Consider the following 22,254-nt stretch of genomic DNA (forward strand, 5'->3'; position numbering starts at 1 on the left):
GTCAGACCCACCCTGTCCCACTTTTGTACTCCCCTCTGTCCACAGCTTTAACTTCTGTGCGAGCCGCCCCCCCCCCCCAATACCCCCCAGCTCCAGCCCCCGCATTCCTGTTACGCCCTGCACTGCCCCCTGCACCCACTCTGCACTTGACTGGGTTGCAAAGGATGTGCACCACGTGAGGCGCTGTGGCTTAGTTGGTGAAAGCGCCTGTCTAGTAAACAGGAGATCCTGAGTTCAAATCTCAGCAGTGCCTGCCGTGGAGTCTTTCCATTTATAACGTTTTCAGTTTTGCGCAAGCTTAATGGCAGCCTTGAGTCTCCCAAGCGTGGTAGGTTTCCAACCCAGTGCTAGCTTGAGGGAAGACCTTGCCTCCAAAGATTTGAAAAATTCTCACAAAGAGCTATCCCCCAAGTGGGGCGCTGTGGCTTAGTTGGTGAAAGCGCCTGTCTAGTAAACAGGAGATCCTGAGTTCAAATCTCAGCAGTGCCTGCCGTGGAGTCCATCCATTTCTAACATTTTCAGTATTGCGCAAGCTGAATGTCACCCCTCAGTCTCCCAAGCGTGGTAGCCCACCGACCCAGCGCTGGACCCAGGCAAGACCCTGCCTCCAACGACTTGAAAAATTCCCACTGTACATATCAGCCTATCAGGCTAAAGATCAGTCCTGGGTGCCCTTTTGAATGCAGGGGACTTATTCTTTGGAGGGAGCCCGCCTTCCCATCAACATTCTGGAGCACAGGACAATTCAGGCCTCCCTTCAATGTTGCATACCTCTTCTTCTGTGAGAACCTCAGATGGGAATCCAGTTGGACAATGCCATGGCTATGGCCTACGTCAATCACCAAGGGGGTCACCGAAGGTGGTGCCTCTCAGAAGGAAGCATATTGCCCCAGGAGGACGTGGTGCTCAGACATACTCAGTCTCCTGGCTGACTCTCCGTGCGCCCTCCCAGATTGCCGCAATCTGGCTAAGCCCTTCTCAAAAGCCACAGACAAGAAACGGCCCAAGGTTCTAGGTTACACATGACGAGGTGGCCGAGTGGTTAAGGCGATGGACTGCTAATCCATTGTGCTCTGCACGCATGGGTTCGAATCCCATCCTCGTCGGTAGTTTAGTTCGTAATCAATGTAAACGTGCTTAACGTAAAGCATTTCATGGCACAAAGGTCTTGTACACATAGAAAAAAAGGCACTGTCAACCTGGACCTAGACATTCTACCTCCCTTCCATGCCCCCTCCTCGGCCCAATCCACAGCTCTCCCCTCTGCACTCAGTCAGACCCACCCTGTCCCACTTTTGTACTCCCCTCTGTCCACAGCTTTAACTTCTGTGCGAGCCGCCCGCCCCCCCCCCCCCCAATACCCCCCAGCTCCAGCCCCCGCATTCCTGTTACGCCCTGCACTGCCCCCTGCACCCACTCTGCACTTGACTGGGTTGCAAAGGATGTGCACCACGTGAGGCGCTGTGGCTTAGTTGGTGAAAGCGCCTGTCTAGTAAACAGGAGATCCTGAGTTCAAATCTCAGCAGTGCCTGCCGTGGAGTCTTTCCATTTATAACGTTTTCAGTTTTGCGCAAGCTTAATGGCAGCCTTGAGTCTCCCAAGCGTGGTAGGTTTCCAACCCAGTGCTAGCTTGAGGGAAGACCTTGCCTCCAAAGATTTGAAAAATTCTCACAAAGAGCTATCCCCCAAGTGGGGCGCTGTGGCTTAGTTGGTGAAAGCGCCTGTCTAGTAAACAGGAGATCCTGAGTTCAAATCTCAGCAGTGCCTGCCGTGGAGTCCATCCATTTCTAACATTTTCAGTATTGCGCAAGCTGAATGTCACCCCTCAGTCTCCCAAGCGTGGTAGCCCACCGACCCAGCGCTGGACCCAGGCAAGACCCTGCCTCCAACGACTTGAAAAATTCCCACTGTACATATCAGCCTATCAGGCTAAAGATCAGTCCTGGGTGCCCTTTTGAATGCAGGGGACTTATTCTTTGGAGGGAGCCCGCCTTCCCATCAACATTCTGGAGCACAGGACAATTCAGGCCTCCCTTCAATGTTGCATACCTCTTCTTCTGTGAGAACCTCAGATGGGAATCCAGTTGGACAATGCCATGGCTATGGCCTACGTCAATCACCAAGGGGGTCACCGAAGGTGGTGCCTCTCAGAAGGAAGCATATTGCCCCAGGAGGACGTGGTGCTCAGACATACTCAGTCTCCTGGCTGACTCTCCGTGCGCCCTCCCAGATTGCCGCAATCTGGCTAGGCCCTTCTCAAAAGCCACAGACAAGAAACGGCCCAAGGTTCTAGGTTACACATGACGAGGTGGCCGAGTGGTTAAGGCGATGGACTGCTAATCCATTGTGCTCTGCACGCATGGGTTCGAATCCCATCCTCGTCGGTAGTTTAGTTCGTAATCAATGTAAACGTGCTTAACGTAAAGCATTTCATGGCACAAAGGTCTTGTACACATAGAAAAAAAGGCACTGTCAACCTGGACCTAGACATTCTACCTCCCTTCCATGCCCCCTCCTCGGCCCAATCCACAGCTCTCCCCTCTGCACTCAGTCAGACCCACCCTGTCCCACTTTTGTACTCCCCTCTGTCCACAGCTTTAACTTCTGTGCGAGCCGCCCGCCCCCCCCCCCAATACCCCCCAGCTCCAGCCCCCGCATTCCTGTTACGCCCTGCACTGCCCCCTGCACCCACTCTGCACTTGACTGGGTTGCAAAGGATGTGCACCACGTGAGGCGCTGTGGCTTAGTTGGTGAAAGCGCCTGTCTAGTAAACAGGAGATCCTGAGTTCAAATCTCAGCAGTGCCTGCCGTGGAGTCTTTCCATTTATAACGTTTTCAGTTTTGCGCAAGCTTAATGGCAGCCTTGAGTCTCCCAAGCGTGGTAGGTTTCCAACCCAGTGCTAGCTTGAGGGAAGACCTTGCCTCCAAAGATTTGAAAAATTCTCACAAAGAGCTATCCCCCAAGTGGGGCGCTGTGGCTTAGTTGGTGAAAGCGCCTGTCTAGTAAACAGGAGATCCTGAGTTCAAATCTCAGCAGTGCCTGCCGTGGAGTCCATCCATTTCTAACATTTTCAGTATTGCGCAAGCTGAATGTCACCCCTCAGTCTCCCAAGCGTGGTAGCCCACCGACCCAGCGCTGGACCCAGGCAAGACCCTGCCTCCAACGACTTGAAAAATTCCCACTGTACATATCAGCCTATCAGGCTAAAGATCAGTCCTGGGTGCCCTTTTGAATGCAGGGGACTTATTCTTTGGAGGGAGCCCGCCTTCCCATCAACATTCTGGAGCACAGGACAATTCAGGCCTCCCTTCAATGTTGCATACCTCTTCTTCTGTGAGAACCTCAGATGGGAATCCAGTTGGACAATGCCATGGCTATGGCCTACGTCAATCACCAAGGGGGTCACCGAAGGTGGTGCCTCTCAGAAGGAAGCATATTGCCCCAGGAGGACGTGGTGCTCAGACATACTCAGTCTCCTGGCTGACTCTCCGTGCGCCCTCCCAGATTGCCGCAATCTGGCTAAGCCCTTCTCAAAAGCCACAGACAAGAAACGGCCCAAGGTTCTAGGTTACACATGACGAGGTGGCCGAGTGGTTAAGGCGATGGACTGCTAATCCATTGTGCTCTGCACGCATGGGTTCGAATCCCATCCTCGTCGGTAGTTTAGTTCGTAATCAATGTAAACGTGCTTAACGTAAAGCATTTCATGGCACAAAGGTCTTGTACACATAGAAAAAAAGGCACTGTCAACCTGGACCTAGACATTCTACCTCCCTTCCATGCCCCCTCCTCGGCCCAATCCACAGCTCTCCCCTCTGCACTCAGTCAGACCCACCCTGTCCCACTTTTGTACTCCCCTCTGTCCACAGCTTTAACTTCTGTGCGAGCCGCCCCCAATACCCCCCAGCTCCAGCCCCCGCATTCCTGTTACGCCCTGCACTGCCCCCTGCACCCACTCTGCACTTGACTGGGTTGCAAAGGATGTGCACCACGTGAGGCGCTGTGGCTTAGTTGGTGAAAGCGCCTGTCTAGTAAACAGGAGATCCTGAGTTCAAATCTCAGCAGTGCCTGCCGTGGAGTCTTTCCATTTATAACGTTTTCAGTTTTGCGCAAGCTTAATGGCAGCCTTGAGTCTCCCAAGCGTGGTAGGTTTCCAACCCAGTGCTAGCTTGAGGGAAGACCTTGCCTCCAAAGATTTGAAAAATTCTCACAAAGAGCTATCCCCCAAGTGGGGCGCTGTGGCTTAGTTGGTGAAAGCGCCTGTCTAGTAAACAGGAGATCCTGAGTTCAAATCTCAGCAGTGCCTGCCGTGGAGTCCATCCATTTCTAACATTTTCAGTATTGCGCAAGCTGAATGTCACCCCTCAGTCTCCCAAGCGTGGTAGCCCACCGACCCAGCGCTGGACCCAGGCAAGACCCTGCCTCCAACGACTTGAAAAATTCCCACTGTACATATCAGCCTATCAGGCTAAAGATCAGTCCTGGGTGCCCTTTTGAATGCAGGGGACTTATTCTTTGGAGGGAGCCCGCCTTCCCATCAACATTCTGGAGCACAGGACAATTCAGGCCTCCCTTCAATGTTGCATACCTCTTCTTCTGTGAGAACCTCAGATGGGAATCCAGTTGGACAATGCCATGGCTATGGCCTACGTCAATCACCAAGGGGGTCACCGAAGGTGGTGCCTCTCAGAAGGAAGCATATTGCCCCAGGAGGACGTGGTGCTCAGACATACTCAGTCTCCTGGCTGACTCTCCGTGCGCCCTCCCAGATTGCCGCAATCTGGCTAAGCCCTTCTCAAAAGCCACAGACAAGAAACGGCCCAAGGTTCTAGGTTACACATGACGAGGTGGCCGAGTGGTTAAGGCGATGGACTGCTAATCCATTGTGCTCTGCACGCATGGGTTCGAATCCCATCCTCGTCGGTAGTTTAGTTCGTAATCAATGTAAACGTGCTTAACGTAAAGCATTTCATGGCACAAAGGTCTTGTACACATAGAAAAAAAGGCACTGTCAACCTGGACCTAGACATTCTACCTCCCTTCCATGCCCCCTCCTTGGCCCAATCCACAGCTCTCCCCTCTGCACTCAGTCAGACCCACCCTGTCCCACTTTTGTACTCCCCTCTGTCCACAGCTTTAACTTCTGTGCGAGCCGCCCCCCCCCCCCCCCCCAATACCCCCCAGCTCCAGCCCCCGCATTCCTGTTATGCCCTGCACTGCCCCCTGCACCCACTCTGCACTTGACTGGGTTGCAAAGGATGTGCACCACGTGAGGCGCTGTGGCTTAGTTGGTGAAAGCGCCTGTCTAGTAAACAGGAGATCCTGAGTTCAAATCTCAGCAGTGCCTGCCGTGGAGTCTTTCCATTTATAACGTTTTCAGTTTTGCGCAAGCTTAATGGCAGCCTTGAGTCTCCCAAGCGTGGTAGGTTTCCAACCCAGTGCTAGCTTGAGGGAAGACCTTGCCTCCAAAGATTTGAAAAATTCTCACAAAGAGCTATCCCCCAAGTGGGGCGCTGTGGCTTAGTTGGTGAAAGCGCCTGTCTAGTAAACAGGAGATCCTGAGTTCAAATCTCAGCAGTGCCTGCCGTGGAGTCCATCCATTTCTAACATTTTCAGTATTGCGCAAGCTGAATGTCACCCCTCAGTCTCCCAAGCGTGGTAGCCCACCGACCCAGCGCTGGACCCAGGCAAGACCCTGCCTCCAACGACTTGAAAAATTCCCACTGTACATATCAGCCTATCAGGCTAAAGATCAGTCCTGGGTGCCCTTTTGAATGCAGGGGACTTATTCTTTGGAGGGAGCCCGCCTTCCCATCAACATTCTGGAGCACAGGACAATTCAGGCCTCCCTTCAATGTTGCATACCTCTTCTTCTGTGAGAACCTCAGATGGGAATCCAGTTGGACAATGCCATGGCTATGGCCTACGTCAATCACCAAGGGGGTCACCGAAGGTGGTGCCTCTCAGAAGGAAGCATATTGCCCCAGGAGGACGTGGTGCTCAGACATACTCAGTCTCCTGGCTGACTCTCCGTGCGCCCTCCCAGATTGCCGCAATCTGGCTAAGCCCTTCTCAAAAGCCACAGACAAGAAACGGCCCAAGGTTCTAGGTTACACATGACGAGGTGGCCGAGTGGTTAAGGCGATGGACTGCTAATCCATTGTGCTCTGCACGCATGGGTTCGAATCCCATCCTCGTCGGTAGTTTAGTTCGTAATCAATGTAAACGGCTTAACGTAAAGCATTTCATGGCACAAAGGTCTTGTACACATAGAAAAAAAGGCACTGTCAACCTGGACCTAGACATTCTACCTCCCTTCCATGCCCCCTCCTCGGCCCAATCCACAGCTCTCCCCTCTGCACTCAGTCAGACCCACCCTGTCCCACTTTTGTACTCCCCTCTGTCCACAGCTTTAACTTCTGTGCGAGCCGCCCCCCCCCCCCCCAATACCCCCCAGCTCCAGCCCCCGCATTCCTGTTACGCCCTGCACTGCCCCCTGCACCCACTCTGCACCCACTCTGCACTTGACTGGGTTGCAAAGGATGTGCACCACGTGAGGCGCTGTGGCTTAGTTGGTGAAAGCGCCTGTCTAGTAAACAGGAGATCCTGAGTTCAAATCTCAGCAGTGCCTGCCGTGGAGTCTTTCCATTTATAACGTTTTCAGTTTTGCGCAAGCTTAATGGCAGCCTTGAGTCTCCCAAGCGTGGTAGGTTTCCAACCCAGTGCTAGCTTGAGGGAAGACCTTGCCTCCAAAGATTTGAAAAATTCTCACAAAGAGCTATCCCCCAAGTGGGGCGCTGTGGCTTAGTTGGTGAAAGCGCCTGTCTAGTAAACAGGAGATCCTGAGTTCAAATCTCAGCAGTGCCTGCCGTGGAGTCCATCCATTTCTAACATTTTCAGTATTGCGCAAGCTGAATGTCACCCCTCAGTCTCCCAAGCGTGGTAGCCCACCGACCCAGCGCTGGACCCAGGCAAGACCCTGCCTCCAACGACTTGAAAAATTCCCACTGTACATATCAGCCTATCAGGCTAAAGATCAGTCCTGGGTGCCCTTTTGAATGCAGGGACTTATTCTTTGGAGGGAGCCCGCCTTCCCATCAACATTCTGGAGCACAGGACAATTCAGGCCTCCCTTCAATGTTGCATACCTCTTCTTCTGTGAGAACCTCAGATGGGAATCCAGTTGGACAATGCCATGGCTATGGCCTACGTCAATCACCAAGGGGGTCACCGAAGGTGGTGCCTCTCAGAAGGAAGCATATTGCCCCAGGAGGACGTGGTGCTCAGACATACTCAGTCTCCTGGCTGACTCTCCGTGCGCCCTCCCAGATTGCCGCAATCTGGCTAAGCCCTTCTCAAAAGCCACAGACAAGAAACGGCCCAAGGTTCTAGGTTACACATGACGAGGTGGCCGAGTGGTTAAGGCGATGGACTGCTAATCCATTGTGCTCTGCACGCATGGGTTCGAATCCCATCCTCGTCGGTAGTTTAGTTCGTAATCAATGTAAACGTGCTTAACGTAAAGCATTTCATGGCACAAAGGTCTTGTACACATAGAAAAAAAGGCACTGTCAACCTGGACCTAGACATTCTACCTCCCTTCCATGCCCCCTCCTCGGCCCAATCCACAGCTCTCCCCTCTGCACTCAGTCAGACCCACCCTGTCCCACTTTTGTACTCCCCTCTGTCCACAGCTTTAACTTCTGTGCGAGCCGCCCCCCCCCCCCCCCCCCCAATACCCCCCAGCTCCAGCCCCCGCATTCCTGTTACGCCCTGCACTGCCCCCTGCACCCACTCTGCACTTGACTGGGTTGCAAAGGATGTGCACCACGTGAGGCGCTGTGGCTTAGTTGGTGAAAGCGCCTGTCTAGTAAACAGGAGATCCTAAGTTCAAATCTCAGCAGTGCCTGCCGTGGAGTCTTTCCATTTATAACGTTTTCAGTTTTGCGCAAGCTTAATGGCAGCCTTGAGTCTCCCAAGCGTGGTAGGTTTCCAACCCAGTGCTAGCTTGAGGGAAGACCTTGCCTCCAAAGATTTGAAAAATTCTCACAAAGAGCTATCCCCCAAGTGGGGCGCTGTGGCTTAGTTGGTGAAAGCGCCTGTCTAGTAAACAGGAGATCCTGAGTTCAAATCTCAGCAGTGCCTGCCGTGGAGTCCATCCATTTCTAACATTTTCAGTATTGCGCAAGCTGAATGTCACCCCTCAGTCTCCCAAGCGTGGTAGCCCACCGACCCAGCGCTGGACCCAGGCAAGACCCTGCCTCCAACGACTTGAAAAATTCCCACTGTACATATCAGCCTATCAGGCTAAAGATCAGTCCTGGGTGCCCTTTTGAATGCAGGGGACTTATTCTTTGGAGGGAGCCCGCCTTCCCATCAACATTCTGGAGCACAGGACAATATTCAGGCCTCCCTTCAATGTTGCATACCTCTTCTTCTGTGAGAACCTCAGATGGGAATCCAGTTGGACAATGCCATGGCTATGGCCTACGTCAATCACCAAGGGGGTCACCGAAGGTGGTGCCTCTCAGAAGGAAGCATATTGCCCCAGGAGGACGTGGTGCTCAGACATACTCAGTCTCCTGGCTGACTCTCCGTGCGCCCTCCCAGATTGCCGCAATCTGGCTAAGCCCTTCTCAAAAGCCACAGACAAGAAACGGCCCAAGGTTCTAGGTTACACATGACGAGGTGGCCGAGTGGTTAAGGCGATGGACTGCTAATCCATTGTGCTCTGCACGCATGGGTTCGAATCCCATCCTCGTCGGTAGTTTAGTTCGTAATCAATGTAAACGTGCTTAACGTAAAGCATTTCATGGCACAAAGGTCTTGTACACATAGAAAAAAAGGCACTGTCAACCTGGACCTAGACATTCTACCTCCCTTCCATGCCCCCTCCTCGGCCCAATCCACAGCTCTCCCCTCTGCACTCAGTCAGACCCACCCTGTCCCACTTTTGTACTCCCCTCTGTCCACAGCTTTAACTTCTGTGCGAGCCGCCCCCCCCCCCCCCAATACCCCCCAGCTCCAGCCCCCGCATTCCTGTTACGCCCTGCACTGCCCCCTGCACCCACTCTGCACTTGACTGGGTTGCAAAGGATGTGCACCACGTGAGGCGCTGTGGCTTAGTTGGTGAAAGCGCCTGTCTAGTAAACAGGAGATCCTGAGTTCAAATCTCAGCAGTGCCTGCCGTGGAGTCTTTCCATTTATAACGTTTTCAGTTTTGCGCAAGCTTAATGGCAGCCTTGAGTCTCCCAAGCGTGGTAGGTTTCCAACCCAGTGCTAGCTTGAGGGAAGACCTTGCCTCCAAAGATTTGAAAAATTCTCACAAAGAGCTATCCCCCAAGTGGGGCGCTGTGGCTTAGTTGGTGAAAGCGCCTGTCTAGTAAACAGGAGATCCTGAGTTCAAATCTCAGCAGTGCCTGCCGTGGAGTCCATCCATTTCTAACATTTTCAGTATTGCGCAAGCTGAATGTCACCCCTCAGTCTCCCAAGCGTGGTAGCCCACCGACCCAGCGCTGGACCCAGGCAAGACCCTGCCTCCAACGACTTGAAAAATTCCCACTGTACATATCAGCCTATCAGGCTAAAGATCAGTCCTGGGTGCCCTTTTGAATGCAGGGGACTTATTCTTTGGAGGGAGCCCGCCTTCCCATCAACATTCTGGAGCACAGGACAATTCAGGCCTCCCTTCAATGTTGCATACCTCTTCTTCTGTGAGAACCTCAGATGGGAATCCAGTTGGACAATGCCATGGCTATGGCCTACGTCAATCACCAAGGGGGTCACCGAAGGTGGTGCCTCTCAGAAGGAAGCATATTGCCCCAGGAGGACGTGGTGCTCAGACATACTCAGTCTCCTGGCTGACTCTCCGTGCGCCCTCCCAGATTGCCGCAATCTGGCTAAGCCCTTCTCAAAAGCCACAGACAAGAAACGGCCCAAGGTTCTAGGTTACACATGACGAGGTGGCTGAGTGGTTAAGGCGATGGACTGCTAATCCATTGTGCTCTGCACGCATGGGTTCGAATCCCATCCTCGTCGGTAGTTTAGTTCGTAATCAATGTAAACGTGCTTAACGTAAAGCATTTCATGGCACAAAGGTCTTGTACACATAGAAAAAAAGGCACTGTCAACCTGGACCTAGACATTCTACCTCCCTTCCATGCCCCCTCCTCGGCCCAATCCACAGCTCTCCCCTCTGCACTCAGTCAGACCCACCCTGTCCCACTTTTGTACTCCCCTCTGTCCACAGCTTTAACTTCTGTGCGAGCCGCCCCCCCCCCCCCCCCAATACCCCCCAGCTCCAGCCCCCGCATTCCTGTTACGCCCTGCACTGCCCCCTGCACCCACTCTGCACTTGACTGGGTTGCAAAGGATGTGCACCACGTGAGGCGCTGTGGCTTAGTTGGTGAAAGCGCCTGTCTAGTAAACAGGAGATCCTGAGTTCAAATCTCAGCAGTGCCTGCCGTGGAGTCTTTCCATTTATAACGTTTTCAGTTTTGCGCAAGCTTAATGGCAGCCTTGAGTCTCCCAAGCGTGGTAGGTTTCCAACCCAGTGCTAGCTTGAGGGAAGACCTTGCCTCCAAAGATTTGAAAAATTCTCACAAAGAGCTATCCCCAAGTGGGGCGCTGTGGCTTAGTTGGTGAAAGCGCCTGTCTAGTAAACAGGAGATCCTGAGTTCAAATCTCAGCAGTGCCTGCCGTGGAGTCCATCCATTTCTAACATTTTCAGTATTGCGCAAGCTGAATGTCACCCCTCAGTCTCCCAAGCGTGGTAGCCCACCGACCCAGCGCTGGACCCAGGCAAGACCCTGCCTCCAACGACTTGAAAAATTCCCACTGTACATATCAGCCTATCAGGCTAAAGATCAGTCCTGGGTGCCCTTTTGAATGCAGGGGACTTATTCTTTGGAGGGAGCCCGCCTTCCCATCAACATTCTGGAGCACAGGACAATTCAGGCCTCCCTTCAATGTTGCATACCTCTTCTTCTGTGAGAACCTCAGATGGGAATCCAGTTGGACAATGCCATGGCTATGGCCTACGTCAATCACCAAGGGGGTCACCGAAGGTGGTGCCTCTCAGAAGGAAGCATATTGCCCCAGGAGGACGTGGTGCTCAGACATACTCAGTCTCCTGGCTGACTCTCCGTGCGCCCTCCCAGATTGCCGCAATCTGGCTAAGCCCTTCTCAAAAGCCACAGACAAGAAACGGCCCAAGGTTCTAGGTTACACATGACGAGGTGGCCGAGTGGTTAAGGCGATGGACTGCTAATCCATTGTGCTCTGCACGCATGGGTTCGAATCCCATCCTCGTCGGTAGTTTAGTTCGTAATCAATGTAAACGTGCTTAACGTAAAGCATTTCATGGCACAAAGGTCTTGTACACATAGAAAAAAAGGCACTGTCAACCTGGACCTAGACATTCTACCTCCCTTCCATGCCCCCTCCTCGGCCCAATCCACAGCTCTCCCCTCTGCACTCAGTCAGACCCACCCTGTCCCACTTTTGTACTCCCCTCTGTCCACAGCTTTAACTTCTGTGCGAGCCGCCCCCCCCCCCAATACCCCCCAGCTCCAGCCCCCGCATTCCTGTTACGCCCTGCACTGCCCCCTGCACCCACTCTGCACTTGACTGGGTTGCAAAGGATGTGCACCACGTGAGGCGCTGTGGCTTAGTTGGTGAAAGCGCCTGTCTAGTAAACAGGAGATCCTGAGTTCAAATCTCAGCAGTGCCTGCCGTGGAGTCTTTCCATTTATAACGTTTTCAGTTTTGCGCAAGCTTAATGGCAGCCTTGAGTCTCCCAAGCGTGGTAGGTTTCCAACCCAGTGCTAGCTTGAGGGAAGACCTTGCCTCCAAAGATTTGAAAAATTCTCACAAAGAGCTATCCCCCAAGTGGGGCGCTGTGGCTTAGTTGGTGAAAGCGCCTGTCTAGTAAACAGGAGATCCTGAGTTCAAATCTCAGCAGTGCCTGCCGTGGAGTCCATCCATTTCTAACATTTTCAGTATTGCGCAAGCTGAATGTCACCCCTCAGTCTCCCAAGCGTGGTAGCCCACCGACCCAGCGCTGGACCCAGGCAAGACCCTGCCTCCAACGACTTGAAAAATTCCCACTGTACATATCAGCCTATCAGGCTAAAGATCAGTCCTGGGTGCCCTTTTGAATGCAGGGGACTTATTCTTTGGAGGGAGCCCGCCTTCCCATCAACATTCTGGAGCACAGGACAATTCAGGCCTCCCTTCAATGTTGCATACCTCTTCTTCTGTGAGAACCTCAGATGGGAATCCAGTTGGACAATGCCATGGCTATGGCCTACGTCAATCACCAAGGGGGTCACCGAAGGTGGTGCCTCTCAGAAGGAAGCATATTGCCCCAGGAGGACGTGGTGCTCAGACATACTCAGTCTCCTGGCTGACTCTCCGTGCGCCCTCCCAGATTGCCGCAATCTGGCTAAGCCCTTCTCAAAAGCCACAGACAAGAAACGGCCCAAGGTTCTAGGTTACACATGACGAGGTGGCCGAGTGGTTAAGGCGATGGACTGCTAATCCATTGTGCTCTGCACGCATGGGTTCGAATCCCATCCTCGTCGGTAGTTTAGTTCGTAATCAATGTAAACGTGCTTAACGTAAAGCATTTCATGGCACAAAGGTCTTGTACACATAGAAAAAAAGGCACTGTCAACCTGGACCTAGACATTCTACCTCCCTTCCATGCCCCCTCCTCGGCCCAATCCACAGCTCTCCCCTCTGCACTCAGTCAGACCCACCCTGTCCCACTTTTGTACTCCCCTCTGTCCACAGCTTTAACTTCTGTGCGAGCCGCCCCCCCCCCCCCCCCCAATACCCCCCAGCTCCAGCCCCCGCATTCCTGTTACGCCCTGCACTGCCCCCTGCACCCACTCTGCACTTGACTGGGTTGCAAAGGATGTGCACCACGTGAGGCGCTGTGGCTTAGTTGGTGAAAGCGCCTGTCTAGTAAACAGGAGATCCTGAGTTCAAATCTCAGCAGTGCCTGCCGTGGAGTCTTTCCATTTATAACGTTTTCAGTTTTGCGCAAGCTTAATGGCAGCCTTGAGTCTCCCAAGCGTGGTAGGTTTCCAACCCAGTGCTAGCTTGAGGGAAGACCTTGCCTCCAAAGATTTGAAAAATTCTCACAAAGAGCTATCCCCCAAGTGGGGCGCTGTGGCTTAGTTGGTGAAAGCGCCTGTCTAGTAAACAGGAGATCCTGAGTTCAAATCTCAGCAGTGCCTGCCGTGGAGTCCATCCATTTCTAACATTTTCAGTATTGCGCAAGCTGAATGTCACCCCTCAGTCTCCCAAGCGTGGTAGCCCACCGACCCAGCGCTGGACCCAGGCAAGACCCTGCCTCCAACGACTTGAAAAATTCCCACTGTACATATCAGCCTATCAGGCTAAAGATCAGTCCTGGGTGCCCTTTTGAATGCAGGGGACTTATTCTTTGGAGGGAGCCCGCCTTCCCATCAACATTCTGGAGCACAGGACAATTCAGGCCTCCCTTCAATGTTGCATACCTCTTCTTCTGTGAGAACCTCAGATGGGAATCCAGTTGGACAATGCCATGGCTATGGCCTACGTCAATCACCAAGGGGGTCACCGAAGGTGGTGCCTCTCAGAAGGAAGCATATTGCCCCAGGAGGACGTGGTGCTCAGACATACTCAGTCTCCTGGCTGACTCTCCGTGCGCCCTCCCAGATTGCCGCAATCTGGCTAAGCCCTTCTCAAAAGCCACAGACAAGAAACGGCCCAAGGTTCTAGGTTACACATGACGAGGTGGCCGAGTGGTTAAGGCGATGGACTGCTAATCCATTGTGCTCTGCACGCATGGGTTCGAATCCCATCCTCGTCGGTAGTTTAGTTCGTAATCAATGTAAACGTGCTTAACGTAAAGCATTTCATGGCACAAAGGTCTTGTACACATAGAAAAAAAGGCACTGTCAACCTGGACCTAGACATTCTACCTCCCTTCCATGCCCCCTCCTCGGCCCAATCCACAGCTCTCCCCTCTGCACTCAGTCAGACCCACCCTGTCCCACTTTTGTACTCCCCTCTGTCCACAGCTTTAACTTCTGTGCGAGCCCCCCCCCCCCCCCCCCCCCAATACCCCCCAGCTCCAGCCCCCGCATTCCTGTTACGCCCTGCACTGCCCCCTGCACCCACTCTGCACTTGACTGGGTTGCAAAAGATGTGCACCACGTGAGGCGCTGTGGCTTAGTTGGTGAAAGCGCCTGTCTAGTAAACAGGAGATCCTGAGTTCAAATCTCAGCAGTGCCTGCCGTGGAGTCTTTCCATTTATAACGTTTTCAGTTTTGCGCAAGCTTAATGGCAGCCTTGAGTCTCCCAAGCGTGGTAGGTTTCCAACCCAGTGCTAGCTTGAGGGAAGACCTTGCCTCCAAAGATTTGAAAAATTCTCACAAAGAGCTATCCCCCAAGTGGGGCGCTGTGGCTTAGTTGGTGAAAGCGCCTGTCTAGTAAACAGGAGATCCTGAGTTCAAATCTCAGCAGTGCCTGCCGTGGAGTCCATCCATTTCTAACATTTTCAGTATTGCGCAAGCTGAATGTCACCCCTCAGTCTCCCAAGCGTGGTAGCCCACCGACCCAGCGCTGGACCCAGGCAAGACCCTGCCTCCAACGACTTGAAAAATTCCCACTGTACATATCAGCCTATCAGGCTAAAGATCAGTCCTGGGTGCCCTTTTGAATGCAGGGGACTTATTCTTTGGAGGGAGCCCGCCTTCCCATCAACATTCTGGAGCACAGGACAATTCAGGCCTCCCTTCAATGTTGCATACCTCTTCTTCTGTGAGAACCTCAGATGGGAATCCAGTTGGACAATGCCATGGCTATGGCCTACGTCAATCACCAAGGGGGTCACCGAAGGTGGTGCCTCTCAGAAGGAAGCATATTGCCCCAGGAGGACGTGGTGCTCAGACATACTCAGTCTCCTGGCTGACTCTCCGTGCGCCCTCCCAGATTGCCGCAATCTGGCTAAGCCCTTCTCAAAAGCCACAGACAAGAAACGGCCCAAGGTTCTAGGTTACACATGACGAGGTGGCCGAGTGGTTAAGGCGATGGACTGCTAATCCATTGTGCTCTGCACGCATGGGTTCGAATCCCATCCTCGTCGGTAGTTTAGTTCGTAATCAATGTAAACGTGCTTAACGTAAAGCATTTCATGGCACAAAGGTCTTGTACACATAGAAAAAAAGGCACTGTCAACCTGGACCTAGACATTCTACCTCCCTTCCATGCCCCCTCCTCGGCCCAATCCACAGCTCTCCCCTCTGCACTCAGTCAGACCCACCCTGTCCCACTTTTGTACTCCCCTCTGTCCACAGCTTTAACTTCTGTGCGAGCCGCCCCCCCCCCCCCAATACCCCCCAGCTCCAGCCCCCGCATTCCTGTTACGCCCTGCACTGCCCCCTGCACCCACTCTGCACTTGACTGGGTTGCAAAGGATGTGCACCACGTGAGGCGCTGTGGCTTAGTTGGTGAAAGCGCCTGTCTAGTAAACAGGAGATCCTGAGTTCAAATCTCAGCAGTGCCTGCCGTGGAGTCTTTCCATTTATAACGTTTTCAGTTTTGCGCAAGCTTAATGGCAGCCTTGAGTCTCCCAAGCGTGGTAGGTTTCCAACCCAGTGCTAGCTTGAGGGAAGACCTTGCCTCCAAAGATTTGAAAAATTCTCACAAAGAGCTATCCCCCAAGTGGGGCGCTGTGGCTTAGTTGGTGAAAGCGCCTGTCTAGTAAACAGGAGATCCTGAGTTCAAATCTCAGCAGTGCCTGCCGTGGAGTCCATCCATTTCTAACATTTTCAGTATTGCGCAAGCTGAATGTCACCCCTCAGTCTCCCAAGCGTGGTAGCCCACCGACCCAGCGCTGGACCCAGGCAAGACCCTGCCTCCAACGACTTGAAAAATTCCCACTGTACATATCAGCCTATCAGGCTAAAGATCAGTCCTGGGTGCCCTTTTGAATGCAGGGGACTTATTCTTTGGAGGGAGCCCGCCTTCCCATCAACATTCTGGAGCACAGGACAATTCAGGCCTCCCTTCAATGTTGCATACCTCTTCTTCTGTGAGAACCTCAGATGGGAATCCAGTTGGACAATGCCATGGCTATGGCCTACGTCAATCACCAAGGGGGTCACCGAAGGTGGTGCCTCTCAGAAGGAAGCATATTGCCCCAGGAGGACGTGGTGCTCAGACATACTCAGTCTCCTGGCTGACTCTCCGTGCGCCCTCCCAGATTGCCGCAATCTGGCTAAGCCCTTCTCAAAAGCCACAGACAAGAAACGGCCCAAGGTTCTAGGTTACACATGACGAGGTGGCCGAGTGGTTAAGGCGATGGACTGCTAATCCATTGTGCTCTGCACGCATGGGTTCGAATCCCATCCTCGTCGGTAGTTTAGTTCGTAATCAATGTAAACGTGCTTAACGTAAAGCATTTCATGGCACAAAGGTCTTGTACACATAGAAAAAAAGGCACTGTCAACCTGGACCTAGACATTCTACCTCCCTTCCATGCCCCCTCCTCGGCCCAATCCACAGCTCTCCCCTCTGCACTCAGTCAGACCCACCCTGTCCCACTTTTGTACTCCCCTCTGTCCACAGCTTTAACTTCTGTGCGAGCCCCCCCCCCCCCCCCCCCAATACCCCCCAGCTCCAGCCCCCGCATTCCTGTTACGCCCTGCACTGCCCCCTGCACCCACTCTGCACTTGACTGGGTTGCAAAGGATGTGCACCACGTGAGGCGCTGTGGCTTAGTTGGTGAAAGCGCCTGTCTAGTAAACAGGAGATCCTGAGTTCAAATCTCAGCAGTGCCTGCCGTGGAGTCTTTCCATTTATAACGTTTTCAGTTTTGCGCAAGCTTAATGGCAGCCTTGAGTCTCCCAAGCGTGGTAGGTTTCCAACCCAGTGCTAGCTTGAGGGAAGACCTTGCCTCCAAAGATTTGAAAAATTCTCACAAAGAGCTATCCCCCAAGTGGGGCGCTGTGGCTTAGTTGGTGAAAGCGCCTGTCTAGTAAACAGGAGATCCTGAGTTCAAATCTCAGCAGTGCCTGCCGTGGAGTCCATCCATTTCTAACATTTTCAGTATTGCGCAAGCTGAATGTCACCCCTCAGTCTCCCAAGCGTGGTAGCCCACCGACCCAGCGCTGGACCCAGGCAAGACCCTGCCTCCAACGACTTGAAAAATTCCCACTGTACATATCAGCCTATCAGGCTAAAGATCAGTCCTGGGTGCCCTTTTGAATGCAGGGGACTTATTCTTTGGAGGGAGCCCGCCTTCCCATCAACATTCTGGAGCACAGGACAATTCAGGCCTCCCTTCAATGTTGCATACCTCTTCTTCTGTGAGAACCTCAGATGGGAATCCAGTTGGACAATGCCATGGCTATGGCCTACGTCAATCACCAAGGGGGTCACCGAAGGTGGTGCCTCTCAGAAGGAAGCATATTGCCCCAGGAGGACGTGGTGCTCAGACATACTCAGTCTCCTGGCTGACTCTCCGTGCGCCCTCCCAGATTGCCGCAATCTGGCTAAGCCCTTCTCAAAAGCCACAGACAAGAAACGGCCCAAGGTTCTAGGTTACACATGACGAGGTGGCCGAGTGGTTAAGGCGATGGACTGCTAATCCATTGTGCTCTGCACGCATGGGTTCGAATCCCATCCTCGTCGGTAGTTTAGTTCGTAATCAATGTAAACGTGCTTAACGTAAAGCATTTCATGGCACAAAGGTCTTGTACACATAGAAAAAAAGGCACTGTCAACCTGGACCTAGACATTCTACCTCCCTTCCATGCCCCCTCCTCGGCCCAATCCACAGCTCTCCCCTCTGCACTCAGTCAGACCCACCCTGTCCCACTTTTGTACTCCCCTCTGTCCACAGCTTTAACTTCTGTGCGAGCCGCCCCCCCCCCCCCCCAATACCCCCCAGCTCCAGCCCCCGCATTCCTGTTACGCCCTGCACTGCCCCCTGCACCCACTCTGCACTTGACTGGGTTGCAAAGGATGTGCACCACGTGAGGCGCTGTGGCTTAGTTGGTGAAAGCGCCTGTCTAGTAAACAGGAGATCCTGAGTTCAAATCTCAGCAGTGCCTGCCGTGGAGTCTTTCCATTTATAACGTTTTCAGTTTTGCGCAAGCTTAATGGCAGCCTTGAGTCTCCCAAGCGTGGTAGGTTTCCAACCCAGTGCTACCTTGAGGGAAGACCTTGCCTCCAAAGATTTGAAAAATTCTCACAAAGAGCTATCCCCCAAGTGGGGCGCTGTGGCTTAGTTGGTGAAAGCGCCTGTCTAGTAAACAGGAGATCCTGAGTTCAAATCTCAGCAGTGCCTGCCGTGGAGTCCATCCATTTCTAACATTTTCAGTATTGCGCAAGCTGAATGTCACCCCTCAGTCTCCCAAGCGTGGTAGCCCACCGACCCAGCGCTGGACCCAGGCAAGACCCTGCCTCCAACGACTTGAAAAATTCCCACTGTACATATCAGCCTATCAGGCTAAAGATCAGTCCTGGGTGCCCTTTTGAATGCAGGGGACTTATTCTTTGGAGGGAGCCCGCCTTCCCATCAACATTCTGGAGCACAGGACAATTCAGGCCTCCCTTCAATGTTGCATACCTCTTCTTCTGTGAGAACCTCAGATGGGAATCCAGTTGGACAATGCCATGGCTATGGCCTACGTCAATCACCAAGGGGGTCACCGAAGGTGGTGCCTCTCAGAAGGAAGCATATTGCCCCAGGAGGACGTGGTGCTCAGACATACTCAGTCTCCTGGCTGACTCTCCGTGCGCCCTCCCAGATTGCCGCAATCTGGCTAAGCCCTTCTCAAAAGCCACAGACAAGAAACGGCCCAAGGTTCTAGGTTACACATGACGAGGTGGCCGAGTGGTTAAGGCGATGGACTGCTAATCCATTGTGCTCTGCACGCATGGGTTCGAATCCCATCCTCGTCGGTAGTTTAGTTCGTAATCAATGTAAACGTGCTTAACGTAAAGCATTTCATGGCACAAAGGTCTTGTACACATAGAAAAAAAGGCACTGTCAACCTGGACCTAGACATTCTACCTCCCTTCCATGCCCCCTCCTCGGCCCAATCCACAGCTCTCCCCTCTGCACTCAGTCAGACCCACCCTGTCCCACTTTTGTACTCCCCTCTGTCCACAGCTTTAACTTCTGTGCGAGCCGCCCCCCCCCCCCCAATACCCCCCAGCTCCAGCCCCCGCATTCCTGTTACGCCCTGCACTGCCCCCTGCACCCACTCTGCACTTGACTGGGTTGCAAAAGATGTGCACCACGTGAGGCGCTGTGGCTTAGTTGGTGAAAGCGCCTGTCTAGTAAACAGGAGATCCTGAGTTCAAATCTCAGCAGTGCCTGCCGTGGAGTCTTTCCATTTATAACGTTTTCAGTTTTGCGCAAGCTTAATGGCAGCCTTGAGTCTCCCAAGCGTGGTAGGTTTCCAACCCAGTGCTAGCTTGAGGGAAGACCTTGCCTCCAAAGATTTGAAAAATTCTCACAAAGAGCTATCCCCCAAGTGGGGCGCTGTGGCTTAGTTGGTGAAAGCGCCTGTCTAGTAAACAGGAGATCCTGAGTTCAAATCTCAGCAGTGCCTGCCGTGGAGTCCATCCATTTCTAACATTTTCAGTATTGCGCAAGCTGAATGTCACCCCTCAGTCTCCCAAGCGTGGTAGCCCACCGACCCAGCGCTGGACCCAGGCAAGACCCTGCCTCCAACGACTTGAAAAATTCCCACTGTACATATCAGCCTATCAGGCTAAAGATCAGTCCTGGGTGCCCTTTTGAATGCAGGGGACTTATTCTTTGGAGGGAGCCCGCCTTCCCATCAACATTCTGGAGCACAGGACAATTCAGGCCTCCCTTCAATGTTGCATACCTCTTCTTCTGTGAGAACCTCAGATGGGAATCCAGTTGGACAATGCCATGGCTATGGCCTACGTCAATCACCAAGGGGGTCACCGAAGGTGGTGCCTCTCAGAAGGAAGCATATTGCCCCAGGAGGACGTGGTGCTCAGACATACTCAGTCTCCTGGCTGACTCTCCGTGCGCCCTCCCAGATTGCCGCAATCTGGCTAAGCCCTTCTCAAAAGCCACAGACAAGAAACGGCCCAAGGTTCTAGGTTACACATGACGAGGTGGCCGAGTGGTTAAGGCGATGGACTGCTAATCCATTGTGCTCTGCACGCATGGGTTCGAATCCCATCCTCGTCGGTAGTTTAGTTCGTAATCAATGTAAACGTGCTTAACGTAAAGCATTTCATGGCACAAAGGTCTTGTACACATAGAAAAAAAGGCACTGTCAACCTGGACCTAGACATTCTACCTCCCTTCCATGCCCCCTCCTCGGCCCAATCCACAGCTCTCCCCTCTGCACTCAGTCAGACCCACCCTGTCCCACTTTTGTACTCCCCTCTGTCCACAGCTTTAACTTCTGTGCGAGCCGCCCCCCCCCCCCCCAATACCCCCCAGCTCCAGCCCCCGCATTCCTGTTACGCCCTGCACTGCCCCCTGCACCCACTCTGCACTTGACTGGGTTGCAAAGGATGTGCACCACGTGAGGCGCTGTGGCTTAGTTGGTGAAAGCGCCTGTCTAGTAAACAGGAGATCCTGAGTTCAAATCTCAGCAGTGCCTGCCGTGGAGTCTTTCCATTTATAACGTTTTCAGTTTTGCGCAAGCTTAATGGCAGCCTTGAGTCTCCCAAGCGTGGTAGGTTTCCAACCCAGTGCTAGCTTGAGGGAAGACCTTGCCTCCAAAGATTTGAAAAATTCTCACAAAGAGCTATCCCCCAAGTGGGGCGCTGTGGCTTAGTTGGTGAAAGCGCCTGTCTAGTAAACAGGAGATCCTGAGTTCAAATCTCAGCAGTGCCTGCCGTGGAGTCCATCCATTTCTAACATTTTCAGTATTGCGCAAGCTGAATGTCACCCCTCAGTCTCCCAAGCGTGGTAGCCCACCGACCCAGCGCTGGACCCAGGCAAGACCCTGCCTCCAACGACTTGAAAAATTCCCACTGTACATATCAGCCTATCAGGCTAAAGATCAGTCCTGGGTGCCCTTTTGAATGCAGGGGACTTATTCTTTGGAGGGAGCCCGCCTTCCCATCAACATTCTGGAGCACAGGACAATTCAGGCCTCCCTTCAATGTTGCATACCTCTTCTTCTGTGAGAACCTCAGATGGGAATCCAGTTGGACAATGCCATGGCTATGGCCTACGTCAATCACCAAGGGGGTCACCGAAGGTGGTGCCTCTCAGAAGGAAGCATATTGCCCCAGGAGGACGTGGTGCTCAGACATACTCAGTCTCCTGGCTGACTCTCCGTGCGCCCTCCCAGATTGCCGCAATCTGGCTAAGCCCTTCTCAAAAGCCACAGACAAGAAACGGCCCAAGGTTCTAGGTTACACATGACGAGGTGGCCGAGTGGTTAAGGCGATGGACTGCTAATCCATTGTGCTCTGCACGCATGGGTTCGAATCCCATCCTCGTCGGTAGTTTAGTTCGTAATCAATGTAAACGTGCTTAACGTAAAGCATTTCATGGCACAAAGGTCTTGTACACATAGAAAAAAAGGCACTGTCAACCTGGACCTAGACATTCTACCTCCCTTCCATGCCCCCTCCTCGGCCCAATCCACAGCTCTCCCCTCTGCACTCAGTCAGACCCACCCTGTCCCACTTTTGTACTCCCCTCTGTCCACAGCTTTAACTTCTGTGCGAGCCGCCCCCCCCCCCCCCCAATACCCCCCAGCTCCAGCCCCCGCATTCCTGTTACGCCCTGCACTGCCCCCTGCACCCACTCTGCACTTGACTGGGTTGCAAAGGATGTGCACCACGTGAGGCGCTGTGGCTTAGTTGGTGAAAGCGCCTGTCTAGTAAACAGGAGATCCTGAGTTCAAATCTCAGCAGTGCCTGCCGTGGAGTCTTTCCATTTATAACGTTTTCAGTTTTGCGCAAGCTTAATGGCAGCCTTGAGTCTCCCAAGCGTGGTAGGTTTCCAACCCAGTGCTACCTTGAGGGAAGACCTTGCCTCCAAAGATTTGAAAAATTCTCACAAAGAGCTATCCCCCAAGTGGGGCGCTGTGGCTTAGTTGGTGAAAGCGCCTGTCTAGTAAACAGGAGATCCTGAGTTCAAATCTCAGCAGTGCCTGCCGTGGAGTCCATCCATTTCTAACATTTTCAGTATTGCGCAAGCTGAATGTCACCCCTCAGTCTCCCAAGCGTGGTAGCCCACC

General features: G+C 53.1%; 52 non-coding genes across 52 annotated transcripts; all 52 read left to right on the top strand.

The window, feature by feature from the left end:
* Window positions 1-179: 179 nt before the first annotated feature.
* Window positions 180-253, top strand: TRNAT-AGU (transfer RNA threonine (anticodon AGU)). The gene has a single exon. It is a non-coding gene; the product is annotated as a tRNA-Thr (tRNA).
* Window positions 254-415: 162 nt separating this feature from the next.
* On the top strand, window positions 416-489 carry TRNAT-AGU (transfer RNA threonine (anticodon AGU)). The gene has a single exon. It is a non-coding gene; the product is annotated as a tRNA-Thr (tRNA).
* A 535-nt stretch (window positions 490-1,024) lies between these two features.
* Window positions 1,025-1,106, top strand: TRNAS-GCU (transfer RNA serine (anticodon GCU)). Its single transcript has one exon. It is a non-coding gene; the product is annotated as a tRNA-Ser (tRNA).
* A 351-nt stretch (window positions 1,107-1,457) lies between these two features.
* On the top strand, window positions 1,458-1,531 carry TRNAT-AGU (transfer RNA threonine (anticodon AGU)). The gene has a single exon. It is a non-coding gene; the product is annotated as a tRNA-Thr (tRNA).
* A 162-nt stretch (window positions 1,532-1,693) lies between these two features.
* Window positions 1,694-1,767, top strand: TRNAT-AGU (transfer RNA threonine (anticodon AGU)). The gene has a single exon. It is a non-coding gene; the product is annotated as a tRNA-Thr (tRNA).
* Window positions 1,768-2,302: 535 nt separating this feature from the next.
* On the top strand, window positions 2,303-2,384 carry TRNAS-GCU (transfer RNA serine (anticodon GCU)). The gene has a single exon. It is a non-coding gene; the product is annotated as a tRNA-Ser (tRNA).
* A 348-nt stretch (window positions 2,385-2,732) lies between these two features.
* On the top strand, window positions 2,733-2,806 carry TRNAT-AGU (transfer RNA threonine (anticodon AGU)). The gene has a single exon. It is a non-coding gene; the product is annotated as a tRNA-Thr (tRNA).
* Window positions 2,807-2,968: 162 nt separating this feature from the next.
* TRNAT-AGU (transfer RNA threonine (anticodon AGU)) lies at window positions 2,969-3,042 on the top strand. The gene has a single exon. It is a non-coding gene; the product is annotated as a tRNA-Thr (tRNA).
* Window positions 3,043-3,577: 535 nt separating this feature from the next.
* On the top strand, window positions 3,578-3,659 carry TRNAS-GCU (transfer RNA serine (anticodon GCU)). The gene has a single exon. It is a non-coding gene; the product is annotated as a tRNA-Ser (tRNA).
* Window positions 3,660-3,997: 338 nt separating this feature from the next.
* TRNAT-AGU (transfer RNA threonine (anticodon AGU)) lies at window positions 3,998-4,071 on the top strand. The gene has a single exon. It is a non-coding gene; the product is annotated as a tRNA-Thr (tRNA).
* Window positions 4,072-4,233: 162 nt separating this feature from the next.
* On the top strand, window positions 4,234-4,307 carry TRNAT-AGU (transfer RNA threonine (anticodon AGU)). The gene has a single exon. It is a non-coding gene; the product is annotated as a tRNA-Thr (tRNA).
* A 535-nt stretch (window positions 4,308-4,842) lies between these two features.
* On the top strand, window positions 4,843-4,924 carry TRNAS-GCU (transfer RNA serine (anticodon GCU)). The gene has a single exon. It is a non-coding gene; the product is annotated as a tRNA-Ser (tRNA).
* A 350-nt stretch (window positions 4,925-5,274) lies between these two features.
* Window positions 5,275-5,348, top strand: TRNAT-AGU (transfer RNA threonine (anticodon AGU)). The gene has a single exon. It is a non-coding gene; the product is annotated as a tRNA-Thr (tRNA).
* A 162-nt stretch (window positions 5,349-5,510) lies between these two features.
* Window positions 5,511-5,584, top strand: TRNAT-AGU (transfer RNA threonine (anticodon AGU)). Its single transcript has one exon. It is a non-coding gene; the product is annotated as a tRNA-Thr (tRNA).
* A 535-nt stretch (window positions 5,585-6,119) lies between these two features.
* TRNAS-GCU (transfer RNA serine (anticodon GCU)) lies at window positions 6,120-6,201 on the top strand. The gene has a single exon. It is a non-coding gene; the product is annotated as a tRNA-Ser (tRNA).
* Window positions 6,202-6,558: 357 nt separating this feature from the next.
* Window positions 6,559-6,632, top strand: TRNAT-AGU (transfer RNA threonine (anticodon AGU)). The gene has a single exon. It is a non-coding gene; the product is annotated as a tRNA-Thr (tRNA).
* Window positions 6,633-6,794: 162 nt separating this feature from the next.
* On the top strand, window positions 6,795-6,868 carry TRNAT-AGU (transfer RNA threonine (anticodon AGU)). The gene has a single exon. It is a non-coding gene; the product is annotated as a tRNA-Thr (tRNA).
* Window positions 6,869-7,402: 534 nt separating this feature from the next.
* TRNAS-GCU (transfer RNA serine (anticodon GCU)) lies at window positions 7,403-7,484 on the top strand. The gene has a single exon. It is a non-coding gene; the product is annotated as a tRNA-Ser (tRNA).
* A 588-nt stretch (window positions 7,485-8,072) lies between these two features.
* TRNAT-AGU (transfer RNA threonine (anticodon AGU)) lies at window positions 8,073-8,146 on the top strand. Its single transcript has one exon. It is a non-coding gene; the product is annotated as a tRNA-Thr (tRNA).
* A 537-nt stretch (window positions 8,147-8,683) lies between these two features.
* Window positions 8,684-8,765, top strand: TRNAS-GCU (transfer RNA serine (anticodon GCU)). The gene has a single exon. It is a non-coding gene; the product is annotated as a tRNA-Ser (tRNA).
* A 347-nt stretch (window positions 8,766-9,112) lies between these two features.
* Window positions 9,113-9,186, top strand: TRNAT-AGU (transfer RNA threonine (anticodon AGU)). The gene has a single exon. It is a non-coding gene; the product is annotated as a tRNA-Thr (tRNA).
* A 162-nt stretch (window positions 9,187-9,348) lies between these two features.
* On the top strand, window positions 9,349-9,422 carry TRNAT-AGU (transfer RNA threonine (anticodon AGU)). The gene has a single exon. It is a non-coding gene; the product is annotated as a tRNA-Thr (tRNA).
* A 535-nt stretch (window positions 9,423-9,957) lies between these two features.
* Window positions 9,958-10,039, top strand: TRNAS-GCU (transfer RNA serine (anticodon GCU)). The gene has a single exon. It is a non-coding gene; the product is annotated as a tRNA-Ser (tRNA).
* Window positions 10,040-10,388: 349 nt separating this feature from the next.
* TRNAT-AGU (transfer RNA threonine (anticodon AGU)) lies at window positions 10,389-10,462 on the top strand. Its single transcript has one exon. It is a non-coding gene; the product is annotated as a tRNA-Thr (tRNA).
* A 161-nt stretch (window positions 10,463-10,623) lies between these two features.
* Window positions 10,624-10,697, top strand: TRNAT-AGU (transfer RNA threonine (anticodon AGU)). The gene has a single exon. It is a non-coding gene; the product is annotated as a tRNA-Thr (tRNA).
* Window positions 10,698-11,232: 535 nt separating this feature from the next.
* On the top strand, window positions 11,233-11,314 carry TRNAS-GCU (transfer RNA serine (anticodon GCU)). The gene has a single exon. It is a non-coding gene; the product is annotated as a tRNA-Ser (tRNA).
* A 344-nt stretch (window positions 11,315-11,658) lies between these two features.
* On the top strand, window positions 11,659-11,732 carry TRNAT-AGU (transfer RNA threonine (anticodon AGU)). Its single transcript has one exon. It is a non-coding gene; the product is annotated as a tRNA-Thr (tRNA).
* A 162-nt stretch (window positions 11,733-11,894) lies between these two features.
* On the top strand, window positions 11,895-11,968 carry TRNAT-AGU (transfer RNA threonine (anticodon AGU)). Its single transcript has one exon. It is a non-coding gene; the product is annotated as a tRNA-Thr (tRNA).
* Window positions 11,969-12,503: 535 nt separating this feature from the next.
* On the top strand, window positions 12,504-12,585 carry TRNAS-GCU (transfer RNA serine (anticodon GCU)). Its single transcript has one exon. It is a non-coding gene; the product is annotated as a tRNA-Ser (tRNA).
* Window positions 12,586-12,935: 350 nt separating this feature from the next.
* Window positions 12,936-13,009, top strand: TRNAT-AGU (transfer RNA threonine (anticodon AGU)). Its single transcript has one exon. It is a non-coding gene; the product is annotated as a tRNA-Thr (tRNA).
* A 162-nt stretch (window positions 13,010-13,171) lies between these two features.
* On the top strand, window positions 13,172-13,245 carry TRNAT-AGU (transfer RNA threonine (anticodon AGU)). The gene has a single exon. It is a non-coding gene; the product is annotated as a tRNA-Thr (tRNA).
* Window positions 13,246-13,780: 535 nt separating this feature from the next.
* TRNAS-GCU (transfer RNA serine (anticodon GCU)) lies at window positions 13,781-13,862 on the top strand. The gene has a single exon. It is a non-coding gene; the product is annotated as a tRNA-Ser (tRNA).
* Window positions 13,863-14,213: 351 nt separating this feature from the next.
* Window positions 14,214-14,287, top strand: TRNAT-AGU (transfer RNA threonine (anticodon AGU)). Its single transcript has one exon. It is a non-coding gene; the product is annotated as a tRNA-Thr (tRNA).
* A 162-nt stretch (window positions 14,288-14,449) lies between these two features.
* Window positions 14,450-14,523, top strand: TRNAT-AGU (transfer RNA threonine (anticodon AGU)). The gene has a single exon. It is a non-coding gene; the product is annotated as a tRNA-Thr (tRNA).
* A 535-nt stretch (window positions 14,524-15,058) lies between these two features.
* On the top strand, window positions 15,059-15,140 carry TRNAS-GCU (transfer RNA serine (anticodon GCU)). The gene has a single exon. It is a non-coding gene; the product is annotated as a tRNA-Ser (tRNA).
* Window positions 15,141-15,486: 346 nt separating this feature from the next.
* On the top strand, window positions 15,487-15,560 carry TRNAT-AGU (transfer RNA threonine (anticodon AGU)). Its single transcript has one exon. It is a non-coding gene; the product is annotated as a tRNA-Thr (tRNA).
* A 162-nt stretch (window positions 15,561-15,722) lies between these two features.
* On the top strand, window positions 15,723-15,796 carry TRNAT-AGU (transfer RNA threonine (anticodon AGU)). Its single transcript has one exon. It is a non-coding gene; the product is annotated as a tRNA-Thr (tRNA).
* Window positions 15,797-16,331: 535 nt separating this feature from the next.
* Window positions 16,332-16,413, top strand: TRNAS-GCU (transfer RNA serine (anticodon GCU)). Its single transcript has one exon. It is a non-coding gene; the product is annotated as a tRNA-Ser (tRNA).
* Window positions 16,414-16,762: 349 nt separating this feature from the next.
* On the top strand, window positions 16,763-16,836 carry TRNAT-AGU (transfer RNA threonine (anticodon AGU)). The gene has a single exon. It is a non-coding gene; the product is annotated as a tRNA-Thr (tRNA).
* A 162-nt stretch (window positions 16,837-16,998) lies between these two features.
* Window positions 16,999-17,072, top strand: TRNAT-AGU (transfer RNA threonine (anticodon AGU)). The gene has a single exon. It is a non-coding gene; the product is annotated as a tRNA-Thr (tRNA).
* Window positions 17,073-17,607: 535 nt separating this feature from the next.
* TRNAS-GCU (transfer RNA serine (anticodon GCU)) lies at window positions 17,608-17,689 on the top strand. Its single transcript has one exon. It is a non-coding gene; the product is annotated as a tRNA-Ser (tRNA).
* A 348-nt stretch (window positions 17,690-18,037) lies between these two features.
* Window positions 18,038-18,111, top strand: TRNAT-AGU (transfer RNA threonine (anticodon AGU)). The gene has a single exon. It is a non-coding gene; the product is annotated as a tRNA-Thr (tRNA).
* Window positions 18,112-18,273: 162 nt separating this feature from the next.
* Window positions 18,274-18,347, top strand: TRNAT-AGU (transfer RNA threonine (anticodon AGU)). Its single transcript has one exon. It is a non-coding gene; the product is annotated as a tRNA-Thr (tRNA).
* Window positions 18,348-18,882: 535 nt separating this feature from the next.
* Window positions 18,883-18,964, top strand: TRNAS-GCU (transfer RNA serine (anticodon GCU)). Its single transcript has one exon. It is a non-coding gene; the product is annotated as a tRNA-Ser (tRNA).
* A 346-nt stretch (window positions 18,965-19,310) lies between these two features.
* TRNAT-AGU (transfer RNA threonine (anticodon AGU)) lies at window positions 19,311-19,384 on the top strand. Its single transcript has one exon. It is a non-coding gene; the product is annotated as a tRNA-Thr (tRNA).
* A 162-nt stretch (window positions 19,385-19,546) lies between these two features.
* Window positions 19,547-19,620, top strand: TRNAT-AGU (transfer RNA threonine (anticodon AGU)). Its single transcript has one exon. It is a non-coding gene; the product is annotated as a tRNA-Thr (tRNA).
* Window positions 19,621-20,155: 535 nt separating this feature from the next.
* Window positions 20,156-20,237, top strand: TRNAS-GCU (transfer RNA serine (anticodon GCU)). The gene has a single exon. It is a non-coding gene; the product is annotated as a tRNA-Ser (tRNA).
* A 347-nt stretch (window positions 20,238-20,584) lies between these two features.
* TRNAT-AGU (transfer RNA threonine (anticodon AGU)) lies at window positions 20,585-20,658 on the top strand. The gene has a single exon. It is a non-coding gene; the product is annotated as a tRNA-Thr (tRNA).
* Window positions 20,659-20,820: 162 nt separating this feature from the next.
* TRNAT-AGU (transfer RNA threonine (anticodon AGU)) lies at window positions 20,821-20,894 on the top strand. The gene has a single exon. It is a non-coding gene; the product is annotated as a tRNA-Thr (tRNA).
* A 535-nt stretch (window positions 20,895-21,429) lies between these two features.
* TRNAS-GCU (transfer RNA serine (anticodon GCU)) lies at window positions 21,430-21,511 on the top strand. The gene has a single exon. It is a non-coding gene; the product is annotated as a tRNA-Ser (tRNA).
* A 348-nt stretch (window positions 21,512-21,859) lies between these two features.
* On the top strand, window positions 21,860-21,933 carry TRNAT-AGU (transfer RNA threonine (anticodon AGU)). The gene has a single exon. It is a non-coding gene; the product is annotated as a tRNA-Thr (tRNA).
* A 162-nt stretch (window positions 21,934-22,095) lies between these two features.
* TRNAT-AGU (transfer RNA threonine (anticodon AGU)) lies at window positions 22,096-22,169 on the top strand. The gene has a single exon. It is a non-coding gene; the product is annotated as a tRNA-Thr (tRNA).
* The last annotated feature ends 85 nt before the right edge of the window (window positions 22,170-22,254 follow it).

This window comes from Lithobates pipiens, unplaced genomic scaffold (genome assembly GCF_037356315.1).
Source record: "Lithobates pipiens isolate NorthernLeopardFrog02 unplaced genomic scaffold, aLitPip1_a1.2 Scaffold_8, whole genome shotgun sequence".
Taxonomy (NCBI): domain Eukaryota; kingdom Metazoa; phylum Chordata; class Amphibia; order Anura; family Ranidae; genus Lithobates; species Lithobates pipiens.